The following is a 12,804-nucleotide window of genomic DNA, read 5'->3' as shown; positions in this document are numbered from 1 at the left end:
AAAGGTGTCCATAGACATGTTTACACCTGGTACCTCTTAATACATGTCCGTCATGTAAAACCATACGACAGGTTTAGTTCCACCTGTTGCCTAACATGTTTCTGCCCGTCATGTAATCTCGAAAACACGTCTGACCTGAGACTTCAATTGACCTTTCACCTTGGACCGACTGGCACAAAATCTGTAGCCAGGATATGAATTAAAACAAGCAATTCAGTGTTGGATCAAATGATGGTATATTGAGAACAAATGCATCAAAACAAGAAAAATTCTGAAATGGCGAGAGTTTCGGATAATACGTAATGAAATAAGAATTACTATAACGGCTAAAAATATTGACATGTCATGGCGCAATTAATTTACTACTAACAGCCACAGTGTAAGTCGAAGAGTACCGAACGTTAAGAAGTTTTGGAACTTATGCAATGAAAGAAGAGTTATATACAACAATGGCTAAAATATTGGGCCGTCATCAATGAATTAATTTACTACAAAAAGCCACAGTGTGAGCCGCAGAGTGCCTAACATTAAGAAGTTTTGGAACTTATGCAATGAATGAAGAATTATTACAACAACGGCTAAAAATATTGGCCCGTCATCAATGAATTAATTTACTACAAAAAGCCACAGTGTAAGCCGCAGAGTGCCTAACGTTAAGAAGTTTTGGAACTTATGCAATGAAAGAAGAGTTATATACAACAATGGCTAAAAATATTGGCCCGTCATCAATGAATTAATTTACTACAAAAAGCCACAGTGTGAGCCGCAGAGTGCCTAACATTAAGAAGTTTTGGAACTTATGCAATGAATGAAGAATTATTACAACAACGGCTAAAAATATTGGCCCGTCATCAATGAATTAATTTACTACAAAAAGCCACAGTGTAAGCCGCAGAGTGCCTAACGTTAAGAAGTTTTGGAACTTATGCAATGAAAGAAGAGTTATATACAACAATGGCTAAAAATATTGGCCCGTCATCAATGAATTAATTTACTACAAAAAGCCACAGTGTGAGCCGCAGAGTGCCTAACATTAAGAAGTTTTGGAACTTATGCAATGAATGAAAAATTCTTACAACAACGGCTAAAAATATTGGCCCCTCATAAAATAATTAATTTACTACAAAAAGCCACATTGTAAGCCGCAGAGAGCCTAACGTTAAGAAGTTTTGGAATTTATACAATGAAAGAAGAATTGTTACAACAACAGCTAAAAATATTGACCCGTCATCAATGAATTAATTTACTACAAAAAGCCACAGTGTAAGCCGCCTAGTACCTAATGTTTTGAAGTTTTGGACATATGTAATGAAACCAGAATTATAATAACGGCTAAAATCATTGACCCGTCCTCAATAAATTAATCAAATTAAATTACAATGAACAGCCACAGTCAGCCACACCTAAAGTTAGAAAGTTTCGAAACGTATGTAATGAAACAAGAATTAATATACCGGCTGGAAACATTGACCGGTCCTCGATTAATTAAGTTATTACAAATTGTCACAGTTAAAGGCGCCGAGTACCTAATGCAATGACACAAGAATTATAACGGCTAAAAATATTGACCTGTCCTTGGTGAATTATTCAAATTAATTTACTACGAACAGCCAAAGTCTACCTAACGTTACAAAGTTTCGAGACAGCCGCAGTGTACTTAACGTTCGGAAGTTTCGAAGGAGAGTTCGTGACGACGGACCATGAATTAGAGGCTGATGGAGCGAACTTGATGTTGAACAGCCAGTATATTGCCAGTATTATGGCCATAGCATGATGGAAGCTTCTGACCCCTTTGATAACTTTGCCATAGAAGAGAACCTTCCATTCATTCAGGATCGTATTGTACTTGATCGTCGGATATAATTCTTTGGCTCCTGATAAATAAAAATGATATTAGCTTAGTACTATCGATGTGGTCTGAGATTAAGAATTGAGTTGAGTATGAGGCCTAATAATAGGGTTACCATGCGTCCTCTTTCAATAGGATTTGTCCTCTTTCTTGACTTTTTTAAAAGTGTCCTCGGAGGACGCCCTTTTGTCCTCTTTTTTGAGATTTTGTCCTCTTTTTTGAAAATTTAGGTCACATTTAGAGCGAAATGCGAGTGATATGCCGTAAATTAGCACAGAAGTGACTCTATTGCGGGTATTTCGGAGTGAAAAACGGTGATTGGAGCTCTGAGCGAAAAGTTGACCTTTTTTAAAAAATTTCCAGTCAACCGGTCACAAAGTGGGCAAAATTCACCGATTTTTGAGAATTCTTCTCCGGTTTTGCAAGTCTCAAATTTCTGAAAAAGTGTCCTCTTTTTAGATTTCCAAAATATGGTAAGCCTACCTAATAAGTCAATACTGCGCGAGTCGGGGTCATGCAAAGAGGTAAGAAAACGATCGTACGTGATGGTGCTTTCAAGGATATCGAGCGAGCATAATGGTACCCAGAGTGGAATGATTTTAGCATCAGTCGTAACACTGCAACTTTCTAAGTGAAATAGGAGGGGCCAATATTGGTTTCACATCATCTTCTTTGATTGGACGCCATATACTAGTGACAATTTCACCATAGTGTCCTACAGTAGCATGGACACGGGAAAATCTCGTTACTCACTGATATTGGATTACATCATTCTTTCGATTTACAGTGACCTTTCGAGATACCAATTTTTATCAAATACAGTGTTAATACAGCAATACAGTGTTAATAGTGCCATAAATTGCCTTTTTTGTATGATGTGAATGATGTAGCCTGATGGCAGTGAGCCATGCGATTTGCTTGTGTCCACAACACAGTGACATAATGCTTACACATACACCAAACAACTTACTTTGTCAACAAACAGGAAGCTGCCATAGTTGTCATTGAAGAATTGAAGATCGTTGGGATCCCGACCATCCACCCCAGTTTTTGACGACCTGAACGAGAAGTGTCAGAAATCAACTCTATGTATGTTTTGACGCGACTGCGACGTCGTAAAGTAAATCAGCGACTTTGAAACCTTGCGCGGGCCCCTCTAATGTTGATAGAGATTTTCAGTCATCCGACAGGAGGTAACACGGTTGGGCAAGGGTGAAAACATGACATATATTACTACGCAGCAAATTCGATGACAATTATGTTACGACAACCAAGTGTGCAGTCATGTCCTGCAAGGAGTTGCAGGTCGCCTTTGTATACCTCTGGGCTCATTTGACAAGGATTATTCCAAGCTTGGACATATGAATATCAGGGTTGCAGCGAGGCTGCGTACATCGCGTTGTGCAAAGGTTTCACCGCTGACAATATTTCTGCGAGTACTAATAAATATTATAATCAATTTCTAGAATCGCCTTGCAGCCCGAGGGTTGGTCGCCCTTATATCTAAGGAAGAAATGTCTACGTCTGGAAGTATGTGCGATTAAAAAATTCAAGAAAACTAAATCTGCCCAAAAAGAACAATGTATGTTAATTTAAAAAGTATCTTTAGGTCACCGACGAGTTTTATACATTTTGAAAACTGACTTCACTTTTTGCTAACCCATGGTAATAATTAGGGCCATTCAAAGCCATATTTTGTTCTATGCATCAGCAAGTCGTGAAATCAATTTCAACACAAAACCGTATCCCTTTGAGCTATATTAAAGCTATGAAGTCACATTTTCCTGATTAGGTCATAAAGCTCAAAATTTACATTAAGCGATTGGACAAAAACGAGGTTTAACAAATAATGGAGCTGCAAATACAAGACATTTCACCAGCGCTTTATGCACCCCTGCAGAAGTGGCAACCCACATCAGCGTCTGTGGAGCTCTCACTTTCCTTACCAAAGTCATTTTACGTCCGAATCGTAACTTCAAAGACTTTAACATTTCACACTACTACTGTACTGCAACAGTGATTTAGAATAAAAAATGGACGTGTATAACTGTTGTTGCATAGGTTTTACTCTTAAGTTCCGTCAGTGCCGATATTTGCATGTAAAAATACACCATTTTCACATAAATTCATATTTTCCAAAAAATAAAGTCATATTATTGATTTTCTAAGGTCATATAAAAATGGCCCTAGTTATAAGATATATGTCATTTGTTGTGTCATGAAAAATGATTGCGCATGTCACAAATGCCGAGGGATTGTGCCGTCAGTGACTTGATCATAACACTGCTTTATACCTACGGTACCCAATGCACATCGATCAAGATCGGGTAAATCTCCAGCAGACTGTGTTGACATCCCATTCAGAATGGCCTCGCGACGCGATTCGAATGTTCTTTTCATCTTATCCAGAATCGTTTCCTTGTGAGGTATTCTCCACTTGCCTCTTATTGCGTTTTGATGTATCTCGATGCTGCGCTCGTCGTCTGTGGAGAGTATACATGTTGACTCTGTAGGACAAAATAGATCCTAATCAAAACATGACCGGTTATCGGTGCAAGGTGCTACTTCTTGCCAATGTTCCCTCTAAGCTGCTCGCATGCGCACAGACACGAGAAAAATTAGACGTAACATTGTCTGTTGGCGTTATCAGTATCATATCAAAATATTCATATTGAAGATATCTAGATCAAGAAAGCAAGATACTAAAATGCTCACATTGGATGTTGTGACTCGAGAATTCTTGCAGCGTTGACTAGATTTTTCCACAAGCTGCTGAGATTTCCGTTTGCCGCAGCGTCCATGCTTCTGCTATTCCAAGTTTAAGACGAGAACTTCTTTTTCATGGTGTCTTCTCCATTCCCTCAACTTGTTGCAGAGCTTGTCTTTCCATGATCCCTGCAATGTAGCATAGTTGAAGAAAGGTTTGGATTAAGTTTGGACAAACTTCTGAGATGTGTGTCACCAACATTGAAAAATTGGAATGTAATGCCGCCCCTGCTGTATGATATTACACATTGATAATAATCGTCAATAATTGGTGCATGCATTGCATACGTTGTAGGACTAGCCTATTGCATGAACGTGGTAAGGGGATGTCATTATCAGTGACTTGATCCCAACACTGCTTTATACCTGCCCAATGCGCATCGATCAACATCGGCTAAATCTCGAACAGACTTTGTGTTGATATCCCATTCAAAATGGCCTCATGACACGATTCAAATGTTCTTTTCATCCTAACCTGAATCTTTTCTTGTCACGCAGTCTTTTCGTCCACTTGACACTTATTGCTTTTTGCTGTACCTCGATGCTGCGCTCGTCTTCTGGAGAATATACCGATGCAGGTTGACTCTGTAATAAATATCTTCATTAAAGCCCAGCAAATTATCAGCTTGCCGGTAATAGCGAGTCAATTTATTGCAGAAAGAGCAAAAGTTTTTTTAGGCCTAACTATTTCGTAAGAACAGACAGTTCCGACCAGAAAGGAAGATAAGCAGTAGCCTAAAATTCTAAGGTAATGGGGGAAAACAGGCAATTTACATATATACGAGATCGCAATTTCATCAAAATTAAGATTTTTAGGGTTAAAAATGTCAAAATTGACAGAATGTCAGATTTTATCGGTCAAAATCTTCGGTTTTTAGATAAAAATAAAATCACCCTAGGAGAACATCACATATTCGTTGAAGAAGTTCATATCAACATATTCCAACATATTCTGTTCGGGAAACAAAAAAGTACTAACCTATGGTAGATTAGTAATCTATATAGACCAGGAATGGCCAACCTTTTCGGCTGAAGAGCCACATGCAATTGACGAACGAGTTTGCGGTCCACTAGCCACGCCAAGCAGATAAAATTTTCGAAATTTATAAATAAACAAGGTCAATAATATTATTACTCGAGTATTGCGGGTCTATTGTATACCGCCCGCTAGACTCAGTTTGCAAGGACACGACTATTTGGCGTCTGGCCACATCGATATCGCCATTTCACCATTGACGATCTTTATGCGAGCGCAAACGCGAAAAGACTTTCTCCCGTAATTGCGAATACAGTTAGACTCAATCGGATAAAATGGGCGTTTTTTTCGTTTTCAGATTGAGTCTAACTATATTAGCGATTACGAGACAAAGTGTCGTTCAACATATGCGACCTTGCGTTTGCACTGGCAGTCGACTATGAAACCTAGGCACGAAATGATTGACGCATGTTGCGGTCGCAGCTTTCAATATCGATATGTCCATGCGCCGAATAGCCCAGTCCTCGCAAACTTAGCCCAGCGATATACAGCAGGCCCGCAATATAATCAAGTGACAATATTATTGACCTATGAACTTCAAAATCGTGCGAAAATTAAACACGCAAAGCGTGAAAAAAAAATTTCACTGCTATTTTACTTTATTGTAATGTACGACGACTTACTGAAAAGGTGACTGGACCCTGGATCTGCCAATGCGTTGGAACTGATATTTTAGTCATCAAGATCCCATGTGTCGCAGCAAGAATTGTAATTTTTTGTTGGCATTGCAAGTTCACAATCTGAGCAATTCATTTTCGATAATATAATAGGAAATTAGCTCACGGGTCACGCAAAACCCTCTCGCTGGCCATATTTGGCCCACGGGTTGGTCACCCCTGATATAAACAGGCCAATGCGATCATTTCAGAGCCGGAGCAGCAGCTAGAGCAGGAGCAGTTTAAATTTGCGGCTGCTCTAAAGCCCTGCATAACACGGCGTGATTTTGGCTAAAAATCTATATTCGTTTCTATTACAGATATCGAACAAGACAAGATAATTTTAGTACAGTATGATTACCATGATCATCGCTTTATGACGATAATTCTGTTGACATGCATAGAATATAATTACTCACTTCCATCGTCAAACCAGTCATATTGTCCCATATCTTTGGCAGACAATTCATAGAAATCGCCGTTCAATTCAAGCGACTTGTCGTAATATTCCGTAGTGAATTTTCTGTCCTAGATGGTACTACGAACTGCACATCTCACAACATCATGAATCTCAGATAGGTGATCAACTGTGATCACCTTTCTAATATTACCATGGATGATCAGCATTTTCATATTTAATAGCACAAGAGTAATAAATCGCTAACCAGTCTGATGAATCTGAAAAATAGAACGTCATGTTCAAAATTACGCAATTTTAATTACCGGAACTTTTCTCTATCGGCATATAGTTCACTATTAAACTTCGAAACATATTCTATGATGCAGTCTAATGTAGCGATCTCACCATCAATGTTCCCTCTAAGCTGCGCACATGCACAAATGCGCAGTGCTAACACGGTCTCTGCGCACAAAAAATCCGATATGATGACCTTTTTTTTAGTCTTTACGCACTGTTGTCCAAGGGTCTGCGCAGTGAGTTCGTGAGTGTGCGCAGACTCGTCAAAAATTAGAGGGAACATTGCTCACCATACTGTAATTTACCAATACAGTATACCGGTAAATTATGGAGTCTCTGGTAGAATATTTCACCAGGTTGTAAAACACAAAGGAAACCGGTTTCTGTCATAGCCTCACAGGAATAACAGTGTAAATATCGCCCAAAGCCTGACTTGAGGATACCACAAATGTCACAGTGCCCGTCAAAATCTTCATAGAAAAATATTTTACCATCTTGATCCTGATTGACAACATGAATTCTTTTTTGCCGTATTTGTCACATAATTTTACAGAGCAAACTTGTCCCTCCATATCGTGCATTCGACAAAATGCAACATATTGGCATGGTATACACATCCTCCTAATATATCAACTGGCTCAACTTTCTTAGGTTCATTATTTACATAGTTAAGCTAAGACATTTCCCAACATGATATACTGTAATCGACTGGTTACCGTATGCACTCTGAAGCTATATATGGTAAGTGCTAAACGATATGCTGCCTCCACACGCCACACGTTACCGTACTGCAGTTAAATGCAGCACACCAACTATGCACACCCCGTAGGCGCGCATATGAATCGGAAACACTTTCCCCGATGAAAACTGATGTGAAATGCATCCTCTACTAACTGGACAAATACGATCAATAACCGTCAGCCGGTAATAAACTCTACAATCAGTTTCGCCAACTTTGCTGGCCGCGTAGTGATCGCCGATGGAAGTGGCTACTGGCTTCCCGGCACTGAAAGTTTTTCAAACCAATCGTAACGCATACGGCAATCACGTGAGCAGTGAAGTAGAACTTCCGTTTTTTTAACCAATCACGTCGGATCGTGAAATAGTGTGAGTGGTGAACTGAAATTTTACCGTCGTTCTGCAACCAATCACGACGGAGACTGAAATCGAGGACCGTGAACTAAAATTTCCTGTTTTCCAACCACGGATTCGGAAATCGTGTGAGCTGTGAACTGAAATTATACCTCAGTTTTTCAACCAATCAAGACCAATACTCAAATGTCTTTTTTTTTATAGATAACTAACCTACGCATAGATTCGCACCACCCATCATCACCCTTGCTCGTCGTGAGGAATTGACTACTGAAGTGCTCAGCAATCTGAACGCAGCATGATCGGTTATCAATAGCTGAAGACCCGAACCCTCAAATTAAATAAAGTTGATCTTATTTGAAAGCTACCGTCACGCTGATTCTGAAAATAATACATTAAAATTTCATTAGGACAATGGAACTAACCCGAAATAGCCTAAAAATCTGAAAATCGGCATCGTGCAGCGATGCAGCACAATCACCATAACAACGGCCTTTGCGTTGTTGCGATCGTTCAGAACAATGCCGATTTGCAGACTTTTGGGGTGCATTTCGAGGGGGTTCCATTGCCCCGATAAGATTTTAATGTATATTTCGGAATCAATGCGACAGTAGCCTATAAATAAGCTCAACTTTTTTTAATTTGAGTGCTCGGATCGTCAGCGATAGGATTAGCAATTATGTTGCGTTCCAATTGGTGCAATAAAATCCGAATCTGGTCCCACTGTATCAACATTGTGCAGAATCCCTGTCCCTGACACTATTTCCGTGTCCGTCTGAAAATATACATTAAAATTTCAATATGGCAATGGAATTACCCCGAAGTAGCCTTCAAAATCTGAAAATCAGCATTGTTCCAAACAATCGCAGCGACGCAGCCCTATAACGCGTGGTTCGGAACAATGCCGAATTTCATACTTTTGGGTGTATTTCGAAGGCGTTCCATTGCCCTGATTAGATTTTAATGCATATTTTCGGAATCAGTGCGACAGTAGCTTTCAAATCAGAGCAACGTTATTCCAATCTGAAACGCAACATGTTTTTTACATAACATGTTACGTTTCAGTTTTGAACTTGATTAATTGGAAAACACGTCGCGTTTTCGGTTTTAAACTTGTTTTTTTCAAAAACACGTCGGCGTTTTCCGTCGTTTAACGTGTTTTTGGAAAAAACATGCAAAAAACACGTTAAATACACGGTTTATTTTTTACAGTGTAACTGTCGTTCTACGCAGTGGCGGCTCGTGACAATATCGGGTGGTGGGGCAAGGGCTGCAAGCGAGTTTTTACCAAGATGACGTCACAATGGCGTTTTCCAACGGAAACAAGTAACTTAATGATCGTACCGTAACATGAATTTCCCGGCAATAGTGATTTTAACGTATGTGCCACGATAGGTCCGCTGGTGAGCTGTGACTTGAATTGTGGTAACTGGGTGAACGGCGTATACGGAACAAAGATACAACACGGTTCGTGTTCGCACTAGACCTGACTAATTATCTGCAGAAATGGAAATGACTATAACTCGAGAGATAGCTTAAGCCTAATTGCAAAGGTCAGCGAGTTCGGACAGATACGCAATTGTTATCTCATAGATGGGCCTGTCATATTGAATCCGAAACATCATTCTGAAGAACTAATAATAGCAGACTCGGAAATTCGGTCTCCCAGTTGATTGAGTCAAATTGCGTTTGGTGGAGCTCCTTTGTGTGAATGCTCGGGACGGACGTGTTTCGACGCTGCGGAAGATTACTAGCTTAGAGGTGAGATATTACTGGATTACGCGAAGTATTGGATATACTGAATATATTGGATAAACGAAATATACTGGATAGAAGTCGTAACACCTGAGAAAGGTGAAAGATTGATAATGGCGATGGCCATGACGACCTGCAACGCTAGTGAAGCAGAAGGAAATGCTACACAGCCATCATTTGCAACAGTAACGTCGAAATCAAAGAATACAACAACATACAAGAAAACCAAGCAAGAAACACCGATCTACAAGAATACGAGAAATAGGTCTTACTTTGTAAGGGGTGAAGACAACCTTGACCATGTTATGGTACTCAAAGAGCTGCAAACCAACACCATCACTGCAAAGTACCACGAATACATTGAAGGAATATATAAAATGAAAGCCGGAACATTCGTAATCACAATGAAGGAAGAGAAAAGTAGAAGGAAGCGAAAAGACGAATTGCTACAAGAGCTAAGCCTAAACCCTACGCAAGCAAGGTTTAACGACATATTCATAGAGCTCCCAAAGCGTCCAGCAACACATCTTATTGTCAAAGGCATAGCATGTGAAACTAAACAGGACACGGCAGTTAAAGAACTGAACGAATATGGATTCGGAACGGTTGTCAATCAGACAAGAGTATTCTACAAGAATACTATCTATTACAACGGCTTCACTAACATCTGGATGGAGGATTTCAGTAAAGAAGATATGCCAGAAAGTATGATTATTGATGGTGTGAGATGCTGGATCAAGACCGCTGCAGATGCATATCAAAAGCGATGCTACAACTGCAACGGAACGGGTCATATGATCAGAGATTGCCCAGCCGACAAATTGGAATGCACGAAGTGCGGCGGGCTTGGCCATGGCGCAGAAACATGCAAAGCAAAACGTAGCAAAATACAAAGCGAACACGAGGCTGGAATCGAAAACGCTGAGGGAGTCAATGATCAAATCGCAGATAAACTTGTGAGAGAAAACTCAAACGAACCCCATGCTGGTGAGAGAATAACCGACGAAACGAACGAATCGACGAAAATAACAACAGAGAAACCAGCTGACCTGAATACGAGTCAGAATGAGGACACGAACAGAAATCAAACATCGCCGAATAGCCCGGTGATGACAAAATTTTACACGTCACCGGACGCTGCATACGAGAATGAAGACACAACAGAGGAACACTCCGTACAGCCTCCGGTCAGAGAGAAAAAACGCGAATCAGGCAAATCAAATGAAACACAGACGGCCCAAAAGCTACTCAGTAAAAAGTCGTCTAATGCCAACAAAGGACCAAAATCGAGCGCCAGCTGTGATAAAGCGGCGAAACAACAAAACGGAAACAGAGTAACGACCAGAAACAACACAAGCAACCAAGTGAGGATAATAAAACCGAATATAAATGGGATTAAAAAAGACAACATGCAAAAGAAGACAGCCAAAATCCCGAAAGACTCTCAAAACAGAATCAATGGCGAACCTACTGAAGTTAGCATCGATTAACGTAAATGGACTATCAAATAGACTGCCGGATTTGGAACAATATATACAAACATCGAATTTGGATATATTATTGATTCAGGAAACGCATAAGATCGATAATGTGGATATACGTAACTCGGCAGCTGATATCGGATTTATTGTCTACTTCAACACAAAGAACGAAGTGAGGCAATATTCCGGTACCGCGATAATGATCAAAGAACATCACGAAGGTAAAATTTTACGCCAATATAGCATGATCGAAAACCGTGCCCAATGCCTCTGCATTCAAATTGACAAATGCCCAAAAGCTATAATAAATATTTATGCCCCGTCTGGACAATCTGCAGATGCGAGAAAGTTACGTGATGATTTCCTAATCCAACTCGAATCAGAAATCCATGAAATTGAAGTCCCGATTATAATGGGTGGTGATTTCAACCTAATTATTGACAAAAAAGACACTCGAATTAAACAGAACCTCCATGTTAGAAGCGCAGAGAGACACTTTGAAAAGCTAACTAATGACGCGGAACTGATGGACGTGTTTAGGAGTAAACATTCTCTTGCTGAAGTATTCACTTATGTCACTGGAAAAAACGCGAGGAGAATAGATCGTTTCTACGCAACTCGTGAACTCATGGGCAATGTCCAGAATGCAGGACATGAAAATAACCTTGTGGCTGACCACATAAGTCCGACAATAACACTTACAATTGAGCCAAGCACTCTATGGGGAAGAAAAAATTGGAAGTGTAATAATGACCTTTTGCGAGATGAAGTGTACCGAGATATAATATCTAATCTCATAAGCTTCGAAGAAAATAATATCCAACACTGCCACGGAATCCAACAATGGTGGGACAGGCTAAAAGATAGAATTGCCAACGTAAGCAAGAGATATGAAATAGACAAATATAAAACCTGTGGCTCCCAGATAACGTATCAGAGAGTAAAGGGAAAATTGCGCATGTTAACCAAAATTGACCATTGCGAAGGTGAACCTAACACGATGAGACAATTTTGGCAAGAATTGAAGACCAGAAGGCGCAAGACCGAGCTTAAAGAACTCCAGCTCAGAGATGGAACGGTAACGACTGACCGTAATATTATTGCTAAACAGATTGAACAATTTTACACAGAATTGTGGACCCGACAAGACGGCATTAATTCGTACGATCAAGACGAATATCTATCATCGTATCAGCACGACCGCATGCACGGGAGAGACAATGAACAAACATCGGTAATACAATCTAGCGAAATATTACAAATACTGAAAGCCATGAACAGGGAATGGTCACCGGGTTTCGACGGCCTAACAGTGGAATTCTACCTTGCTATGTGGCAAAACATTGGTTCGAGATTAACAGAAATCATAAACAACGCGCTAATATACAGAAACATACCGCATAGCTGGAAACGCGCTAAAATTATTCTGATTCACAAAGGAAAGAACTTAGCGAACTGGCGACCCATTTCGC

The 12,804-nt window shown here is 40.0% G+C and overlaps 1 long non-coding RNA gene across 5 annotated transcripts; it reads right to left on the bottom strand.

Moving 5' to 3' along the window:
• Nucleotides 1-212: 212 nt before the first annotated feature.
• Nucleotides 213-9,319, bottom strand: LOC145442476 (uncharacterized). 5 transcript variants are annotated; one of them, XR_013916078.1, is made up of 6 exons: nucleotides 6,727-9,319; nucleotides 5,091-5,200; nucleotides 4,565-4,744; nucleotides 4,144-4,356; nucleotides 2,820-2,907; nucleotides 213-1,874 (listed from the first exon to the last, which is right to left on the bottom strand). It is a non-coding gene; the product is annotated as an uncharacterized LOC145442476 (long non-coding RNA). The 5 variants fall into 5 exon arrangements; XR_013916081.1 differs by having other exon boundaries at nucleotides 4,144-4,332; XR_013916083.1 differs by having other exon boundaries at nucleotides 213-2,907; nucleotides 4,982-5,200; nucleotides 6,727-9,313.
• Between the last annotated feature and the right edge of the window lie 3,485 nt (nucleotides 9,320-12,804).

The sequence above is a fragment of the Botryllus schlosseri genome, chromosome 1 (genome assembly GCF_051294905.1).
Source record: "Botryllus schlosseri isolate E-star chromosome 1, Bs_hap1, whole genome shotgun sequence".
Classification (NCBI taxonomy): domain Eukaryota; kingdom Metazoa; phylum Chordata; class Ascidiacea; order Stolidobranchia; family Styelidae; genus Botryllus; species Botryllus schlosseri.
Note: the sequence above shows the minus strand (reverse complement) of the source record. Positions and strands in the feature narration are given on the sequence as shown.